The sequence below is a fragment of the Malania oleifera genome, chromosome 13 (genome assembly GCF_029873635.1).
Source record: "Malania oleifera isolate guangnan ecotype guangnan chromosome 13, ASM2987363v1, whole genome shotgun sequence".
Classification (NCBI taxonomy): domain Eukaryota; kingdom Viridiplantae; phylum Streptophyta; class Magnoliopsida; order Santalales; family Ximeniaceae; genus Malania; species Malania oleifera.
The window spans coordinates 56,355,316-56,376,893 of record NC_080429.1 but is presented as its reverse complement, the minus strand read 5'-3'; positions in this window follow the sequence as shown (position 1 = coordinate 56,376,893).

The following is a 21,578-nucleotide window of genomic DNA, read 5'->3' as shown; positions in this document are numbered from 1 at the left end:
AAGTCCCTTTAAGGATGCATCACTGTAGATAACATAACCTTCACCCCCTAACGAGATGACCAGTACTGGTGTCGTGACTAGCCTTTGCTTCAATTCTAAAAAACTCTACTCATAGCTATCGTCCCATTCAAATATGACGTTCTTCCTAGTCAGTTGTGTCAGAGGCCCTGATAACGCTAAGAATCTCTCGACAAAATGATGGTAATAACCAACTAATTCCAAGAAACTTCTGATCTCCTGGACGTTCCTCGGTCTAGCCCAATTCACTATCGCATCAATTTTACTAGGATCCACAGAAATTCTATCCCCTGAGATAACGTGCCCCAAAAACACAACTTTCTTGAGCTAGAACTCAAATTTACTGAACTTGGCATACTTCTTTTCCCTGAGCGTCTGTAAAACTTGCCTCAAATGTATCTCATGTTCCTCATAACTCCTTGAATAGACCAGTACATCATCAATAAAAACAACAACAAACTGGTCTAAATATGGATGAAAGATCCTATTCATCAAATCTATAAATATTACAGAAGCATTCGTCATACCAAACGGCATAACAAGAAACTCGTAATGCCCATTCCTAGTCTTGAAGGCCGTCTTTGATACATCTTCTGCCTTTACCTTTACTTGATGGTAGCCTGATCTGAGATCAATCTTAGAATACGCCAGTGTACCTTGGAGCTAGTCAAATAGATCATCTATACGAGGTAGAGGATACTTGTTCTTGATTGTCACTTTGTTAATTTCCCCATAATCTATACACATCCTCATGGACCCGTCTTTCTTCTTTACAAATAATACTGAAGCTCCCCATGGAGATACACTAGGTCGTATTAAGCCCTTATCAAATTAATCCTGCAACTGATTCTTTAATTCTCCCAACTCTACAGGCGCCATTCGGTAAGGTGCTTTAGAGATCAGCGCTGTACCTGGAAGTAGATCAATAGGAAAAGCTACTTCACGATTAGGTGGCAAACCTGGTAATTCAATTGGAAAAACATCTATAAATTCTTTCACTACTGGCGTACTAGTAAGCTTCAATTCATTCCTTGATCTTTCCTTCACAAAGGCTACAAATCCTTGACAACCACTTAGGAGTAGTCTCCTCACCTGAACAACCGAAACTAACTGAGATGGTGATTGTACTTGTGATCCTATAAATCTGAATTTTGGTCTTCCTAGGGGTTTGAATATCAGTTCTCTCGAATGACAATCTATACTGGCAAAATTAACTACTAGCCAATTCATGCCGAATATGACATCAAACCCATGCATGTCCAGCACTATCAAATTAGCAGATAAAATTATCCCCTGAATATTAATTGGACAACCATGAAGCACCCTACTACACCTCACTACTGATCCGGTCGGTGTAGTCACCAATAGTTCGATGTCTAATAATTGTGCATCTGCCCCACATAATGTAATACATCCCATAGACACAAATGAGTGTGTGGCCCTTGAGTTAAATAATGCAATAATTTTAAATAAAAACATATTAACCATACTTGTCACCACATCGCCAGCTGTCTCAGCATCACCCGGCGTCGAAGCAAAAACCCTGGCTGGAGCCATATTCCTCTATTGGCCTCCATGTGGTGCTTGATAGCCTTCTTAAGTAGGTATAGGAGCGGGAGCAGCACCAATATGAGCCTTACAATCTCTCATCACATGCCCTGGCTCCCCACATTGGTAGCAAATACCTCAACCGGCATGACACTCATTCAAGTGTCTTTTCCCACAAGTCGGGCAAGCTGGAAGTGGCTGCATACCCTAAAAACCATGATTCCCCGTCTCTTGCCTACGATCTCTGTAGTAGCCACCTCTCTTCCATGAACCACGACTAGACCTTTGCTAGGAACCAAACGGAGTGGATCTCTTCCTTTGTCTCTGCTCCTCAGCCTCCACTTGCTCTCCAATTTCTGCTATAGTGGCCCTATCCACCAACTCAGTAAAATCCTACAATTTCAGTATCGACACCTGCTTATATATTTCTCTTATCAGACCTCTTTCAAAGTGTCATACCTTTTTCTCTCATCCGGAATAATGTTCGGGGTGAAGCGAGATAGTTCAATAAACCTTACCGCGTACTGCTGCACTATCTGCTGTTCCTACTTCAGATTCAGGAACACTTCAATTTTAGCTTCCCTGGACGAGGCTGGAAAATACCTGTCAAAAAATATCTCCTTAAATCGCTCCCATGTCATCTCCATAGGTACTGTCCTTTACTGCTCTAGGAGTTTCACTGTTGCCCACCATCTCTCGACCTCTCCAATCAATTTATATGTAGCGAACAACACCCTCTGCTCGTCAGTACACTGTAGCACTGCAAACACTTTCTCAATTTCCTGCACCCACTTTCTCAATCGAGCTGTCGTGGCCTACCAATGGACCACCCTATTTTCTAGAGCTTCTGGAAATTTCAATCATGACTTGTTGTGCCACACTACGCAATACTACATCTGAATCACCACCTGCAGTGTCTGCGGGCCCAACACCCTCATTACCACTAGTATGGGCGCTATTGCCTCAAGGGTCCATCTGGAAAAACAATAAAGTTAACTTGGGACCCTATCATCGTAACATGCCATCTAATTAATATATTACACCTTAAACTAATTCTTCGCCCCCAATCTGGATTTAAGGTTCAATCCTACAACCTAGATACCTAACCCGATGATAGTTTACCATGACTTTCCTGAAATCATCACCCCAGGAAAGACACACAAACCATCACGGAAGTTTTGCATTTAGACTACAAAATCAGACCTCAAATTCCTTTATCCTATACTCTAGTATTATTATTGCTGCGTTTTAGAGTCTACAGAACCTAGCATCCTAGGCTCTGATACCAAACTGTAATGACCTGCTTAACTTACTACATAATAAATCACATATAATATAGTCAACCCGAACCCGTGGGTAACGAGGACATACCTATCATACACAGCGGAAACCCAATCAATAGTAAAATAAATTACATTCACCAAACCATATAGTGCATAATACCAGAGTTATCTACAATCCAAAATAAACTATATTTATATACAATCCCCAAAACATCCAAAAACTCAATCTAGGATCCCACAACAAAAATCTCCTAATCCTAGTTCAAAACTTACCCTCCCAGCGGGGTAGCATAACTAACTTAACGGCGGCCTCAATCCGCCGGTCTTTCTGAGTTTCCTGAAAATTATTTAACCTAGGGTGAGACACCTCTCAATAAGGGAAAATAAACTAAATACAGTTGTGTGACAACATGAATATTTAATGTTATAGTAGATATACGGTACATTTCACATACTAGAAAATATTAATCATAACATAGCTGGGTAAACATATAATTTCATAATTCTAATAAATCATATTGTTCATGAATTGTCTGATAAAAATAATAATACCAAAATTTACCCAGGATGTATAACCAGCTAATGTCATGTATTACCCCCCATGACGAGTTGTGCAGCCTGAAGGCGAGAACCAACAATGGCTGGCCGATCACTGTCGAGTCAAAAATGTCTGTAAGTACGATGGGCCCACCAAACGCTGGTCCGGACTGCCAAGAGGACGTCTACAACTCTACACTAAAAGCCACATCGACTATCCATCTCCCACCCCCTCTACTTGTAGGGGCGGTTAGCACAAGTCTGAACTTTAATAATTTGAATTGTATAGCTATGGTACCGTGCTCCTGAAACTGAACTGAACTATCATCCGGGTTCTGATAACATATAATACATGATAATATACTGTTTAACGTAAATAGATTGATAGCATTTTCTGTAATAACATAAATAAATGTGGCCTGCGCTGATTACTTTCATATCTACGGTCTTGCGCCGAAATCATTCATAAATATGACCTTACGCCGAAATCATATATAATACACGGCCTTACGCCGGCTATCAATCACAGCCTTGCGCCAAACATTTCATGCAGATTTATCTGAATAAATATATCATTTATCGTGTATTCTAAAATCATAATGCACTGCATTATTCTATAATTTTTGAAAATCACTAAAATATACTTCATCTGTAAAATTACCTTAACATGATACAATTTGCGTAAAATAATATTCATGCCACACAATGTTTGTAGTGACCCAGATAAATTATAATATTTAAATAATAAAAGAGGGAGAAAAGGGAATTAAAAGGGGGCACAGCAGGTCTTCGTCGACGAATGCGAAGAGTTCGTCGATGACGCTACATATTGGGCTCATTGACGAGGGTGCTCTTCGTCAATGAGAAAATACCGAGAGGGGGTTTTGGGTGATTCTGAATTTCATTGACGAGGCAAGAGTTCATCGACGAGTTGTCTTCATGACCTTGTCGATGAGGTGACGTGGCTCGTCGATGAAGGCTAGTGTATAAATAGGTTTAACCTTCATTTTATGGGCGAAAAACCTACGAGAATCTCTCTCTCTCTCTCTCTCTCTCTCCCTCCCTCCCTCCCTCCCATCATTTCGTTTTCCCCTACTTCTTTCTAAGATTTCAAGTCGATCTTTTGCTGGTTCGATGATCTAAAGCCACCATTGTAATAACCCAAGAAAAAAAAAATGAATAATAATAATAATAGTTAGTATTAAAAAAAGAAAGTGTTTCTCTGTTAGGATCCTTGATTCCATGTTTGATGCCTAAGAAAGACCTTGTCTAAGCGAGTGCTCAGAGACCATTGCAGCTCAGTCGCTCCCTGGAGGTCGGCCTGGTCAAAATGGAATTTCATAGGATAAACAGGGTAGACACTGTTTATATACGTAAATAAGTACATAAAATAATGTTTTGACTGACATAATTTGTAGAAATATATGATAAAATAATAATAATGTAAGTATCATATGCGGGGCCCACAAGACTGTGTGGGGCCCACATGAGTCCCGAAGCCGTATGGAGGTTTACACGAGTCTCAAAGCTATTTAGGATGCATAAAATCGTATAAGAATTATTCGAGTTACGTAGGATCCATTCGGGTCTCGAAGTTGTGTGGGGCCCACAAGACCGTGTGGGGCCCACATGAGTTTTCAAAATTCAAATTTAATTCTTGTTCAAAAATAAATAATAAAATAAATAAATACTCAAAATAGTTTAAAAGTAATAACAATGATAATAATAATGATAATAATGATTAAGAAAAATAATAAAATAATAAAATAATTAATTAACTAATTGATTAATTAATTAGGTAAGTGATTAATTAAAAATTTATTTAATGGGAATGGTGGCAAGCACTCCCACATGGCCTCCATCCCCATCCCATACTCAACCCATACCTTGCCCATCCCTTGCCCATTCTTTAATTTTAAAAAAATTATAATTTCACCCATCTCCCCACACTTTTATAAATTCCATTTCTTCCCCAAAATTTTCCTATAAATAGGGAGCTCTCAACCTTCATTTTTCACAACAATTTTCTAAGGAAGAGAAGGATTAGTGAGTGAAAGAATTTGTGGTGGAGTGAGAATTTTGAGTAAGTTCTCACTCACCCACTCTTTCCGATCTCATATCTTAAAGATAGTTATTGTGTTCGTAGCACACGGTAAAAGAAGAAGGTAAGTAAATTTTGATTATGTTAGTTTCTTTTTATTTTAAATTCATACCCGAGTTTATTTTGTACGTAAATTTTAATTATGTCAATTAGTTCCACAAAATTTTCATGAGTTTATTTTCACGCATATTTAATTATACCAGTTCTATCTTTAATATACTTGCATCTATTTTTGGGTTAAGAAATGTTCCAATCCCCTCGGGTAAATTTTCAGCATTTCTTTCTATTCAAAAATAAAATTATATATATTTTTAACACAAAAATTGTGTGGCATGAGTTTATTTTTACGTTACATTTTTTTTATGTACATATGAGTAAAGATGAGATTTTCACGATATTATTTTAAATTGCATAAATGATAATAAGATGATTTTCAAACCCCTTATGGCAACGAAAGTTCAAAGTTACAGATGCTCGGTACCGCAGCTTAAAGTTTATACGGATCAGAGTGCACCCACACTGTTTACAGAGTGGTTATTTATGTTAGTGGATTTCTCCTGAGTGCACACCTGGTTCCGGACCAGGACTTAATAAGGAAAATCTCACTTAAAGTTTACGTACGTTGATTAAGTTTGGTCGGCCAGCCAGCTAAGTCCAGTCTTCGGACCGCACAACCCAGTCATGGGGGTAAACATGACTTACGACAAACAGGCCTAAGGGTGGTTTTTTAATATATGTTTATACATTTAATTACGTGTACAAAGTTACTGATGATTTGAAGGAAAAGTGTAAGTTTACGTGAAAAGGATCATTTTGGTGCTTAAATGACGATCTAAGGAAAACGTATAAAGAAAAGTATATGTGTGTTTATCATTAAATATTTTTACAGTTAAAAGTTTAATTTAGCAGTTATAGTATATGATTGTAAAAATTTACTGCTGAAATTGATCACAAAAGTTTTATGTAGAAATTTTTAAACTTATGTTTATTCTAAAAGCAGTCTTGAAGTTATAGTATTAAATATTGTGTTACGAAATTCTTTAAAAGCTCATTTTGGCCACACACTAATAATAATCTTATTTACTTACTGAGTGTTGTCTCACCCCAGTCATATTTTATTTCAGATAATTCTGAAGGACATGTCGGAAATCAGGCTTAGTAAGCATGCGGGTGGGGATTAGAAAAATAAAGATTGATTAGAAATATTAGTATGGTTTCAATATTTATGTTTGTGTAATTTTTTTTCTTTTGAAATAAATGATTGTAATATGGATGATTAGCGCTCTGGTTTAATAAAAGTTGAGTTTATTTGCTTCCGCTGTAAATCAGTAGTAAAAAGTTAATATCCCAGGCCCCTCGGGGTCGGGGTGTTACAACCATGACACTCATGGGGAAGTTTTCTACATATCTGCCAGGGTAGATTGGTTGTAGGACTAGTTCAGAATTCATTCCAAATTCAGGGTAAGAATTTATACTCAGTATTTGACTTATTGACAGTTGTAGAAAGTGTTGTATGCATAGAAATACTGTAGTTTAGTTCTAGGAAATATCATTTTTAGGGTGTTGAACAGGGAACCCTGATTGTACAGGCTTGTTTTCTTAGGGGTTCTTTAGGGATCAAGTAAGGGGATAAACTAAGCTAGATATTTTATAAAAAACAAGTATGATTTTATAGCATTTGATTTTAGGGATATATATATATATTATAATTATACATTATGTTTGAAAATACTGCTGAAACTGATGAGATATTCTGAATTTATGAAAAACCCATTTTGTGTGGCATGAGTAGAATTTATGATAAAATACTATTTTTTGGGAATATGATAATGCTATGGATATGATCTGCCGGCATACGGGTCATGCTATTGATATGATTTTTTGGCGTACGGGCCGTGTTATGGATATGATTTGCTGGCATATGGGTTGAGCTATGTTAAAATATAAAATGCCGGCGTACGGGCTGATGATTTTCATGATGTACATAAATATGAAAATTGATGTGATGATATTGATTGGCAATTAATAGTATGAAATATCCATGTATCACAGTTTGATTATATGCTCTATGTTATCAGAGCCTGGTTAGCTTGGTTTAGGCTAGCACTTGCACGATACTACTGCTATGTGTTCGTGATCATCACGATATTGTGTTAATACTGCTGTATGGAGTAGCGTGAGGACGGATAGTCGATTTGGTTTTAAGAAGTGTGAGAGCCCCTGGTGTACAAACCAGGTCTGGTAGACCTATCGGACTTACAGACTATACGTTTGACTTGGCAGTGGTCGGCCAACCATTGTCAGGTCCCGCCTTCGGGCCACACAACCCAATCATGTGGGGGTAATACATGACAATAACCAACTAACCTACCAGGGTTGTTTTATTATTATTATTATTATTATTATTATTATTATTATTATTATTATTATTATTATTATTATTATTATCATATGAGATGAATTATGCTTATGAAAATCCAGTACGTTCTACTTTGATATGAAAATATATGTTTTTCCCATATATGATACAGAAACATAGAAATACTCATGTTGCCACACACTAGTATTAGTTTATTTTCCTTTTTGAGAGATGTCTCACCCCTAATTATATGATCATTTCAGGAGCCCTTGATAGGAGAGTGGATAAAGCTCCGCTGAGGTAGTTATAGCTAGTTTGCCCTTTCTGAAGGGTAAGTGTTTTGGTAGGGTTAGATGGATTTTATGAAAGGTGACCCTAGGTTTCTTTTGGGTTGTGTATTATGAATATATAGATACAAAGGATGTAGTAACTTTGGTATTGTGACGAGTGATGATGGGTATATGATATTTTATGATTTATGTTTCCTACTATTTAGGCTTCCATACTATACTTCTGATGTATCCATGTACCCACAGGTCCAAGTTGATTATGATCAGCTGAGCTTGTCATGTTGGATTTATTATAGTGGTTTTGTATTATCATAAAAGGAAAAGACATATATATATATATATATATATATATGAAAATTCAGTAGGTCGTTACAGTTTGGTATCAGAACCTAGGTTGTTAGGTTTTGTACACTTTAGAGTGCAGCATAAATGATACTAGAGTATAGGAAAGAGAATTTGAGGTGTTGTTCTATAGTCTAGAGGCAGGACTTCCGTGGTGGTTTCTGTGTTTTTCCTGGGGTGACAATTTTAGGAAAACCATAGTAAACTATTGTCAGGTTATGTTCCTAGAATGTAGGACTAAGATTAGAAATAAGCTGAGAGGGTTAAGACAAGAGGTGAGGTTAGGCGGGTAAATTACAAGGATAGGAATTCTAAGTTATGTTTGTTGCTTTTTCAGGATGGATCCAGGAGGAGGTAGTGCCTATGCGAGTGGCAATGATGGGGCAGGGCCTTCGAGTGTAGGCGGGATTGACTCTAACGCAGTATTACGTAGCATGACTCGGCAGGTTATGTTTGAGATTGCTAGGAGTTCTAGGGAGCAGGGTGGTCCGTTGGCAAGCCATGGGTGCACTATAGAGAAGTTTACGAAGATGAATCCTTCAGCATTCTTAGGAGGAGTCGATCCTGCAGTAGTTGAGAATTGGATGTAGAAGACCGAGAAAGTCTTGGCCGTGTAGTGTACCGAAGAACAGAGGATCCTCTTCACCACCTATAGATTGACGAGGGAAGCCGAGAGGTGGTGGACTTCTATGAGACTTTTGGAGCAGTAGAGGACTACGCCGATAGCCATGACTTGGGATTGGTTTAAGGAATTATTCTTCGATAGATATTTTCCAACTACTATCAGGGAGGCTAAAGTGGAGGAGTTGCTGAGTCTAAAGTAAGGACAGTTATCAGTCCAGCAGTATGCGATGCGTTTTATAGAGCTCTTTCGCTTTGCTCCGTATATTGTCCCTAATGAGGTAAAGAAAGCTAGGCAGTTTGAAAGAGGTTTGAGGCAGAGTATATTCAAGCTAGTGGTAGTGCTACGGATCCAAGATTTGGCTGAGCTAGTTAATAGAGCAGCCTTGGCAGAGGTTGGTAAGCATCTGGATGCAGAGGAGTAGGGATAGAGGAAGAGATCTGCATCTACGAGCTATCAGTAGGGTCCTAGATAGAATCAGTGGAGGAGAGGAAACCATGGTAGAGGATGGAGGCAGGAGATTGGAGGACATGAGGTTCAGGAAGTACAGGGTCCTCTTATCAGTCAGACTTGTGGGAAAAGACACTAGGGAGAGTGTCGAACAAGTGGAGTGGTCTACTATCACTGCGGTAGACTAGGGCATATGATGTGAGACTTCCCTACATCACCAAATGCAGCTCCTACTCCTAGATCGTACCGAGGAGGATTTCAGGCGCCACGTGGGGGCCAGTAGAGGAATGCGGCTCCAGCCAGAGTGTTCGCTCTAATGCTGGGTGATGCTAAGACAGTCGGTGACGTGGTGACAGGTATGGTTAGTATGCTTTCTTTTAAAGTTATTGGATTGTTTGATTCAGGAGCCACACACTCGTTTGTGTCTTCGGAGTGTACTAGATTATGTAGGGTAGAAATACAGTTGTTAGACACTAAACTATTGGTATCTACACCGACTGGGTCGACAGTGAGGTGTAGTAGGGTGCTCCAAGGTTGTTTAGTTGATATTCAAGGGAAAACCTTGTGTGCTGATATAATAGTGCTGGATATGCATGGGTTCGATGTGATCTTCGGTATGGATTAGCTAGAAGCTAACTTTGCCAGCATAGAATGCCATTCACGACAAGTGCTATTCAGACCTCCGGGACAAGTAGAATTCAAGTTCGTAGGGTCGCGAGTGCAATCCCCGCCTCAACTAGTTTCAACTATTTAGGCCAGGAGACTACTACTGAGTGGTTGTCAGGGGTTTGTGGCAGTTGTGAAGGAGATGTTAGAGAATAAATTGAAACTTGCTAGCACGCCAGTGGTAAATGAGTTTATAGATGTTTTTTTTAGATGAGTGACCGAGCTTGCCACCTGAATGCGACGTAGATTTTCCTATTGATCTACTTCCAGGTACAATGCTAATTTCCAAAGTACCTTACCGGATGACGCTAGCAGAGTTGGTAGAATTGAAAAATCAGCTGCAAGATTTGCTTGATAAGAGCTTTATATGGCCTAATGTATCTTCGTGGGGAGCTCCAATTCTATTTATAAAGAAGAAAACGGGTCTATGAGGATGTGTATAGATTATAGGGAGATTAATAAAGTGACAAGCAAGAACAAATATCCTCTACCCCATATACATGATTTGTTTGACCAACTCCTAGGTACACAGGTGTATTCAAAGATTGACCATAGATTAGGATATCATCAAGTAAAAGTGAAAGCAGAAGACGTCTTGAAGACGACCTTCAGGACCAGGTACGGGCATTATGAGTTTCTTGTTATGCCATTTGGTCTGACGAATGCTTCTACTATATTTATGGATTTGATGAATAAGATTTTTCATTCATATTTAGATCAGTTTGTTGTTGTTTTTATTGATGATGTACTAATCTATTCGAGGAGCTATGAGGAGCATGAGACACACTTGAGGTAGGTTCTGCAGACGATACGGGAAAAGAAGTTGTATGCTAAGTTCAGTAAATGTGACTTTTGGCTTGAGAAGGTCGTGTTTTTAGGGCATGTTATATTTGGAGATGGTATTTCTGTGGATCCTAGAAAGATTGAGGCGGTAGTGAATTGGGCTAGACCGAAGAATGTCCACGAGATTAGGAGTTTCTTGGGGTTAGCTGGGTATTATCGTCGTTTCGTTGAAGGATTCTTAGCACTATTAGGGTCTCTGACATGACTGACTAGGAAGAATGTCAGATTTGAGTGGGATGATAGTTATGAGCAGAGTTTTCAAGAATTGAAACAGAGGCTAGTCACAGAACTAGTACTGATTATCCCGTCAGGGGGGTGAGGGTTATGTCATTTAAAGTGATGCGTCCTTGAAAGGACTTGGTTGTATATTGATGCCATATGGCAGGGTAGTGGCGTATGCTTCCAGATAGTTGAAAGAATATGAAAAGAACTAACCTACCCATGATCTTGAATTGGCTGCAGTAGTACATGCATTAAAGATTTGGAGGCATTACTTGTATGACAAGTAGTGTGAGATCTGTTTCAACCACAAGAGTTTGAAGTAATTTTTCACTAAGAAGAAACTGAATATGAGGCAGAGAAGATGGTTGGAGCTAATTAAGGATTTCGATTGTACCATCAATTATCACCTAGGGAAAGCAAACGTGGTAGCTGATGCATTGAGCAGAAAGTCTAAGGAATCAACATTGGCGGCTACGGAGATACAGTATCCGACTATGATGGATCTAGAGAGATTCGACATCAAATTATGATCCTCATGTATGTATCATCAGTTTAGTAATGCAACATACTCTGCAGGAAAGAATTAAAGCTACTTAGAAAGAAGACACAGAATTAGCAGAGGTGATGGACAGAGTGCAAAGTGGTCAGGGGGAGGAATTCATTATTGCATATAATGGAGCTTTGCGGTTTCGTTCTAGATTATGCGTTCTTGTTGATACTGAAATCAGAAAGATTATTTTAGAGGAGGCTAACATATATTTGTACATAGTTCATCGTGGTAGTACGAAGATGTATAGGGATCTACGAGTGTCGTACTGGTGGACTGGTATGAAGAAAGAAATTGCTGAGTATGTAGCCCAATGTTTGACGTGTCAGCACATGAAAACTGAGCACCAGAGGCCGACAGGGCAGTTGCAACCGTTATTTATCCCAGAGTGGAAGTGGGATCATATATCTATGGATTTTGTGTCAGGACTGCCTACGGTGTTGCACGACCAGAATGTCATCTAGGTATTGTTGACCGTTTGACTAAGACCGCCCATTTCTTACCTATCAAGATCAGCTATTCCCTCAATATTTTGGCAGAGATCTACATTCAGAAGATAGTTCATTCTCATGGGGTGCCAATATCTATTGTGTCAGATCGAGACCCATGCTGTACATCACATTTTTGGAGGAGCTTGTAGGAAGCTCTAGGGTCTTAGTTATCGTTTAGCATGACATTCCATCCTTAGTTAGATAGGTAGATTGAGAGGATGATACACATATTAAAGGATATGCTCCGAGTGTGTGTATTAGATTTTGGAGGTAGTTGGATTTAATTCATGCCGCTGGTAGAATTCACGTATAATAACAGTTATCAAACCAGCATTGGCATGACACTGTTTGAAGCATTGTATGGTAGGAGATGTCGTTCTCCTTTATTTTGGGATGAGATGGGTGAGCGGCATGTTGTGGGGCCAGAGCTAGTATAGTAAGCGTGTGATAAGGTTCGACTCATTAGAGATAGAATTAGTGCAGCTCAGAGCCGATAGAAGAGTTATGCTGATAATCGTCGTAGGAATCTGAAATTTGATGTTGGTAATCATGTATTTTTGAAGATAGCTCCGTTGAAAGGGGTTATTCGATTTGAAAAGAAGGGTAAACTTAGCCCTAGGTTTATCGGTCCATTTGAGATTTTAGATAAAGTGGGGCCAGTGGCCTACAGGCTAGCTTTGCCACCTGTATTATCCAGAATTCACAACGTATTCCACATATCTATGTTGAGGAAATACTTCCCAGACCCTTCTCATATTATCAGTTATGGTGAATTAGAGCTCAGTGATTCACTTGTGTATGAGGAGGTGCTAGTATAGATTTTGGATAGGAAAGTACAAGAGTTACGTAACAAAAATATTCCTTTGGTCAAGTTTTGTGGAGGAATCATGCGGTAGAAGAGGCTTCTTGGGAGTCTAAGGAGCAGATAAGACAGAAGTATCCGCATTTATTTCAAGAAGTTTAATCAGGGTAAAATGTAGGTAGTTAGGTAATGTTTCTTTTGCAGGTACATGTAATGGTTTCATTAGTAAGTGGTATTTTGGTTTTGGGAGAATTTTATTTTGTTTATGTAATCCCCCAGGATTTGAAATGTAACCACGGTAATCTGTCGCCATAAGTAAGGGTAAGTAATAAATTAAGTAGACCATTTTGTTTTAAGGGATATGAACTACGTGAATAGTAAATTTCGAGGACAAAATTTTATAAGGAGGGGAGAATGTAGTGACCTCAAGAAATTATAATATTTAAATAATAAAAAAGGGAGAAAAGAGAATTAAAAGGGGGCACACGTTCGTCGACGACGATACATGTTAGGCTCATCGACGAGGGTGCTCTTCGTTGGCGAGAGAATACCAAGAGATGGTTTTGGGTGATTCTAAATTTCAACAACGAGGCAAGAGTTCGTCAATGAGTTGTTTTGATGACCTTGTCGACGAGGTGACGTGGTTCGTTGATGAAGGTCAGTGTATAAATAGGTTTAACCTTCATTTTATGGGCGAAAAACCTGTTGAAATGTCTCTCTCTCTCCTCATTTCGTTTTCCCTTACTTCTCTCTAAGATTTTGAGTCGATCTTCTATCGGTTCGACGATCTGAAGCCACCACGACACTCCTAGGGAAGTTCTCTGCATATCTACCGAAGTAGATCGTTGGTGGGGCTAGTTTGGAATTTATTCTAAATTCAGGGTAAGGCTTTCTACTTAGTATTTGACTTCTTGATAGCTGTAGAAAGGTAGTATGCGTAGAAATACTGAAGTTTAGTTCTGGGAAATATCATTTTCAGGGTGTTGAATGGGGAACCCTACAGGTACAAGATTATTTTCTTAGGGCCTCTTCAGGAATCAAGTAAGGGGATAAACTAAGCTAGATATTTTATGAAAAACAAGTATGATTTTATAGCATTTGATTTTAGGGAATTATATATATATATATATATATATATTATATAATTATACATTATGTTGGAAAATATTGCTGAAACTGATGAGATATTTTGAATTTATGAAAAACCCATTTTGTGTGGCATGAGCAGAATTTATGATAAAATACTGTTTTTAAGGAATATGATAATGCTATGGATATGATTTTCCGGTGTACGGGTCATGCTGTGGATATGATTTGCTAGCGTACGGGCTGTGCTATGGATATGATTTTTCGGCGTACAAACCGTACTATGGATATGATTTGCCAGCATATGGGTCGTGCTATGGATATGATTTCCTGGTGTATGGGCCGAGCTATGTTAAAATATGAAATGTCGGCGTACGGGCCGATGATTTTCATGATGTATATAAATATGCAAATTGATGTGATGATATTTGCCTTTGATCTAGTACTTCATGTATTTGTCACTTGTACCTGTACTAAATATGATTATGAAACCACCAAGGCTAATAAATAACACTAGGATTACTAGTACATCTACTAAATTTACCTACACCAAATGCAATATCAGGTTTAGTAGAAGACATAGTATACATCAAGCAACTAATCACTCTAGCATATTCTAACTGATTTACTGCTCTGCCAGTGTTAGGATATAATTTCAAATTTGCATCAAAAGGTGTGCTAACAGATTTGTAGTCATAGTGATTAAACTTTTTCAGTATCTTTTCAATAGTGTGTTTAGGTGAGAATCAATTTATCCTTGTTTCTAATTATTCTAATACCTAGAATCACATCAGCATTACCCATATCTTTCATATCAAAATTAGATGATGACAATTTCTCAGCACTTTCAACACTTTCAATATTAGTACCAAAAATTAACATATCATCAACATATAAGCAAATAATTACACCTGTATTTATATTGAACTTACTATATACACATTTATCATATTCATGTATTCTAAAGCCATTAGAAAAAAATAAATTTGTCAAATTTTTCATGCCACTGTTTTGGGGCTTGTTTAAGTCCATAAAAAGACTTAACCAACTTACATACTTTAGATTCATTTCCAGACGTAATAAAGCTTTCAAGTTGTTCCATGTAAATTTCTTCATCCAATTCTCCATACAAGAATGCAGTTCTTACATCAATTTGATGGATTTCAAACTTGTAGATGGAAGCTATGGCAAGCAAAACTCTTACAGTTGCAATTATTGCAATTGGAGCTTAAGTATCAAAGTAGTATGTGCCTTCCTTTTGTGTAAAGCCTTTAACTACTAACCTTGCTTCTAATTTTTCAATTTTTTTTTATCTAACTTCATTTTTTTTTTTTTTTGAAGATCCATTTACAACCTATCGGTTTTGAACCAGGAAGTAAATCAGCCAATTTCCAGGTTTTATTACCTATGATAGAATCCATTTCATCATTTCTAGCTTCTTTCCAAAATGCAGAATCTTGAGACTTCATTGTCTCTCCATAAGTAAGAATATCTAATTCCACACTTGGTGAAATTATAGTTTGTCTAGAGTGTGATTCTCTAGTAACTTCAACTAGGTAGATTATGAAGTCTGGTCCAAAATACTTTGTTGTTCTCCTCCTCTTACTCCTCCTAGGTTTACTAGGTTCAAAAGGTTCACCACTAGTACGAAGTGGTTTCAAAGTCTCCATTGATTTATTTTGATCACTAACCTTTTGTATGGAAGTGAACTTATTTTCATTGAATTCTGCATCTCTAGATTCTATCACTGAATTAACTCCTATAGAATCATTTGGTTCTGTTAGCCCTAGTGGCTAAGGTTCCTCTCTCCAATTTGTTTTGATGATAACAACTCATTAGTGGTTCTTTAGTTTACTAATATCTTTCCTTAAGTAAGTGCAGATAACCAGGTGAACTATACAGCAAGCATAAGAATCAGATGAACCTTGATGAAGTTATAAGCAAAGACATACACAATGAGTACACAAAGGCACAACCAATTGAAGTCCACATTTTAGGATTTTATGTATTGGGTTGTGTGTGAGGTAGGAATCCCTTGTAACTCTTACAACATAAAATTAGCAAGAACACTCAGCAAGAAATTGAGCAATTGCATTTGCTTGCTAGTTCATAGGATTATCAGACTTAATTAGTATTCAAACATATCTTTGCAAGATATCCTACAATTAAACAAACTTTTATAAGGACAAGTTTTTTTAACCAATTAGTATTTCAACATTTTACAAACTTGGTCCTCATTTTAGTTAAAAACTGGTCAAGCAACCAAATAAATGTTTTAAAACAAGTGCTTAGATTGTTTTCTGGAAAAAAGAGGCTGGCTACAGAAAACAGGCGACGGTTTGAAGAGTGCCTAGAAAATTGGCGATGGTTTGAGTGGAGACTACTATCCTCACAAAAAAAGGGCGACGCTTTGGATAGTGCACAAGAAAATCGGCGACAGTTTGAGTCGAGACCGTTGTCTTTACAAAAAATCGGTGACGATTTCTAGAATGATTAATAAAACCGTCGACAGTTTCTGGCAGGGGCAGAATGCATTAAATGAGTATAAAACGGCTAGTTATCATTTTGTCTTGGCTCAATAAATGCCCAACAACTAGTTCGTCCCCATGACTATAAATACAACCCTTGAGCATTTATTTAAAACATTGATTGAGCACTTATTGTTAGTGAAGTTAGTTGAAGCATTCATTCTCATCTCCACTTGCTCAAAACTCTCTTGCTACTTATTCTTGTCTACATATCACTTGCTGAAAGAGAGTAATGTGAGGTTTATACTTGTATCATCAGCTCAAGTAGGAGCATTCTACATTGTATCTACTTGCTTTCAAATTATTGGGAGGTTCTTTGTGAGCCATTGAAAGGTGCTTATTGGTGAACACCGCAGTACAACTCTTGGTGAGCAGCTGGATTGTAAAGGCTTCTCTGCTAATGAAGGAGGGTTGCTTAATGGATTTGGGGAATCCTTGAGTTGGTCTCAAGGTGTGGACATAGGCTTGGTGCCGAACCATATTAATATTGTTGTGTTAAGCTATTCTTATCCTTCCTCTTTCATATTGCTTGCTTGTTATCATTTGTCTTGAATATAAACTGTGATATAATACTTTTGCATCTTGCCAAGATAAATTTGTGCTTGTAGAAAATTTTCATATCTGTGGAAAGTGCCCAAAACGTCTATTCAGCCCCCCTCTAGATGCGCACCTGAGCCGACAGGTTCATTTATCAAGAATTTGTAAGCTTTGCTATGTTCAGCCTAGCCAAGGAATACACATTCTATTCCTCGCTCACCTAATTTCCTTATCTTAGGTCCACTACAAAAAAAAAACTGGTTTTTAGTGATGAATTCAATTTCGTCACTAAAAGTTGGTATTAGTGATGGTTTTTAAGAACCGTCACTAATAGTTTAAGCATTAGTGACGGTTTTATCAGCCGTCACTAATACAACACTATTAGTGACGATTTTAAAACTGTCACTAATACTTTCGTCACTAAAAACAGCGCAGTAAAAATTTCCGCGCAAAAATTTTACCGGGAAAATATTAGCAACGATTCTAGTGTATTACGATTTTGAAACTGTCACTACTAGTGTTTTTATTTAAAAAATATTAAAAAAAAAATGGTTAAGGGTATTAGTGACAATTAGAAAGAACCGTCACTAATAAGGGGGTATTAGTGACGGTATTGAAACCCTCACTACCAGTGTTTTTATTTAAAAAATATTAAAAAAGAAATAGTTAAGGGTATTAGTGACGGTTTGGGAGTACCGTCACTAATAAGTGGGTATTAGTGACGGTTTTGAAACCATCACTACTAGTGTTTTTATTTAAAAAATTATTTTAAAAAATTAGTTAAGGGTATTGGTGACGGTTTTCCTAAACCGTCACTAATAAGGGTTATTAGTGACGATTTTCAAAACCGTCACTACTAGTGTTTTTATTAAAAAAATTATTTTAAAAAATTAGTTAAGGGTATTAGTGACGGTTTTAAACCATCACTACTATTTTTTTTTATTTAAAAAAATTAAAAAAGAAATGGTTAAGGGTGTTAGTGACGGTTTGGTAGAACTGTCACTAATAATGGGGTATTAGTAACGGTTTTGAAACCGTCACTACTACTTCAGATTTTAGTTCCAAAAAAACCCTAATGGCCCCTAACCCACGCTACGGCTGTTACCCTTTCCTCGCTCTTCTCTGACCTCTTAGCTCTCCCTCTCTTAAATCTCAATCCTCTCCTCTCCTCTGGTGCGCTGCTACGTGCCGGACCTATCGGTGCAGCGAGCCTGCAAAGTGCGAACAATCCCTAGCTTGAGTCGTCGTCTCCTCCAGGCTCCATAGACCACAACCACAGGCATTAGTCATCCCCGTTGTCTCCTCCAAACTCCCGCTGCTCCACGGTAAGATACGACGCATTTTATGTTTTGTTTTGTTCTTTTATTATGTTTTTCCTTTCTATTGATGGTTTGGATGGAATAAGGATTTATGGTTGCTCTGTAAATTGATTATTTTGTGTCCTAAAGATCCCAAATATTGCTTGCCTAAACCCCTTCCTTGTTTCATCTAAATTTATCATGCGTCACCAAGGAGGCATTCATTCTTAAAACACCATATCATGGTAGGGTATCACATCTATTTCATGAGATCCCTTTTGCAACCATTCTCTTTATTTAGCTTGTTTAGTATGATGATCACCAATTTCGGTTGAACCAAAGAAATGTCAAAACCTGAATTATATTCTTTTAGAGTGTGGTGACCTCAATATGCATAGATGTAATCAATTATGCCTCTTCCTCCTGCTCCTGCTCCTGTTCCATTTGATAGAAGCTACCATGGATGAGAAAGTTGTAAATTACTTTCAAGAGTAAGGGAAAAGCTTCAGCAAAAGATCTTATTGTGGCAACTCTTAATAGCATGTGATTCGTCACAACTGTATTGGAATTATCCTCGTGCAGTTAATGGAGTTGGGCTTGGTAGTAAGTCTTAATTTTTATTGGAGTTGAGTTGCCCACTATTCTTTTGCACTTCTCTACTTTTTATTGGAGTTGGGGCTTGGTAGAAAGTCTTAATTTTTATTGTTGTTGGCTTTCAATTATCTAATACGTTCATGGCCCACACATCATTAGATGAAGCAGCTTGATGCACATGCTTATGCAAATGATTAGTAACTTTCTTAGTAATTTCAAGTGAAGTTTCAAGGCATGACTTCTTTATTCAAAGATTCAATCATGTCTAGCTTAATCTGTATAGGGGGGATATTCCACTTCATGTTCTTAATGCATTGCCATATTTCTGAATTTGGGATACCTCAAAAATATTTGCTAGCTTTTCTAACTAAATTGTTCATTGTGGTCTAGTTTGGCTTTGTTTTTCTGTATTTATGTAACTGTACCACCTCTTAAATGGTTTGACGGGGATAAGGACTAAAGGATGTCCTTTAGATGGATTATTTTGTGTGATATTGCTTGCTCAATTCCTCCTTTGTGTTATTCCTAACCTAGGAAGCGTCGATACCATTACGGGATATGAAGACGGCAAAAGACTGATACAACAATATGGTGATTTTGTAAAAATAACGATACAACATGATTGGGATATGTTATTTCATATAAAATATATATATTTAGACATGTTTTTCCTTTTAAATGAAAAATATTGAGGTAATAGGCATTATTCATGTTCAGTTATGAACTACATAATCATTAACAACACTCATATTAGAGAACTCAAGAAACATTCATCATTCATCAATAGTCAAAAAATGGTCGAAGGCTTCAAAGAAAAATACAAAATTTTTTGTTCAACTATAAATCTAATTGACAGAATAAGAGTCTTAAGACATCCATCAACCATGCATGCATCATTATTTTCACCATCACTGTCTTTGAGGAACATGGAAAATAAGATCCTTACATCAAGGGAGAGTCCCATCTAAAGAGGAAAAACCAAAGAGGGAGGGAAGGAGGAGGGAGGGACACAAATTAAGGAAAGAAAATCTTCAAGCCTTTAAGAGAGAAGAGGCTTTGATTCGTCAAGTACATGTAATTTATTTATGTATTTTTATCTAAAAATTGAAATTCTCAAAAGGTTTACCCCTTAACGCCATAAGGCTTATGCCTTGCCTACTTATCATGGGCTCCTTATGAAAAATTAATTATTGTCATTTCATGTGTGCATCGAAGCTTAGACCCATTCAAGAATGGTTACTATACATTCATGCCTCATCATACATGTGAGACAAATCAATTGTTAAAATTCAATTGATTATTAGTCATATTATGTGGACTAATAATCAATTGAACATGTCGATTATTTGTTTCATTTACGATTAGTCATGTTTGTATTTCAACCATTATTGAATTGTCTAATGTGGACAGTTTAGGAAGTTGTATTTACATTCTTGTCATTGTTCACGCTTTCGTCATTGTCATTATATATTTTGATCGCATCTTTACTTGTGTTCTCTGGGTGCAGAGTGGGGTGTGGTGACAACTTGTTAGTGATGGAAAACTAGCAGGTGATGTGCACTTCCCCCATCTTGTGTACTTGGAGAGCCATGGGGAGATGCTGCTGAAATTTATAATGACTACGATGAAGGAATTTGAGCGATTGATCGCAATGTAATTGCAACATTCCTGAATGGGATAGGATTTGTACCCTTTAGACGGAAGGTGGTTGATTATAGGATTCAAAATGCATGCGTCATAAACATTCTGACAATGTAATCAACACCATTTACTTGAACATGTTATAGGGAATTAATGAACATGGATAAGAGTTGGATGAACGCTCGGGGGAGGTTTTTGCCAGAATATGTGAAAGGGGTATATGATTTCATAGAGTTCGCGCGTCCTCGTGCTGACGGTGCTAGTAGAATAAGGTGTCCTTGCAAGAAATGCCAAAACATAACATTCAAACACATTGATCTAGTCCATTCAAATTTATTAGACTTTGGAATGGAGAAAAGGTACACAACATGGGTGTTCCACAGTGAATATTATGCAGTTTAGAGTGATGATTATGACGATGAAGATGAGGGGGCAAATATAGTAGGTGATGATACACGTTCGGAAGGGTTAATCAAAATGTTAGATGACTTACAAAGGGGGATTGTAGTGGACACGGAAGACGTTAGTGTGTCGCGTACTAGTGATGAATCTACTTCAGTAGGTACCATACCTTGTGATCCTAGTATGTTAAATCGATTTGGTAAACCATTTGCTAATCTCGTGAGGGATGCACGGGTGCCCCTATATCCAAACTGTACAAAGTTCTCAAAATTAGAGTTCCTGATAAAGTTGCTTCATGCAAAGACAATGCATGGGTTATCTCAGAGCGCATTCAACATGCATTTAAGCCTCATTAAGGCAGCACTGCCTAA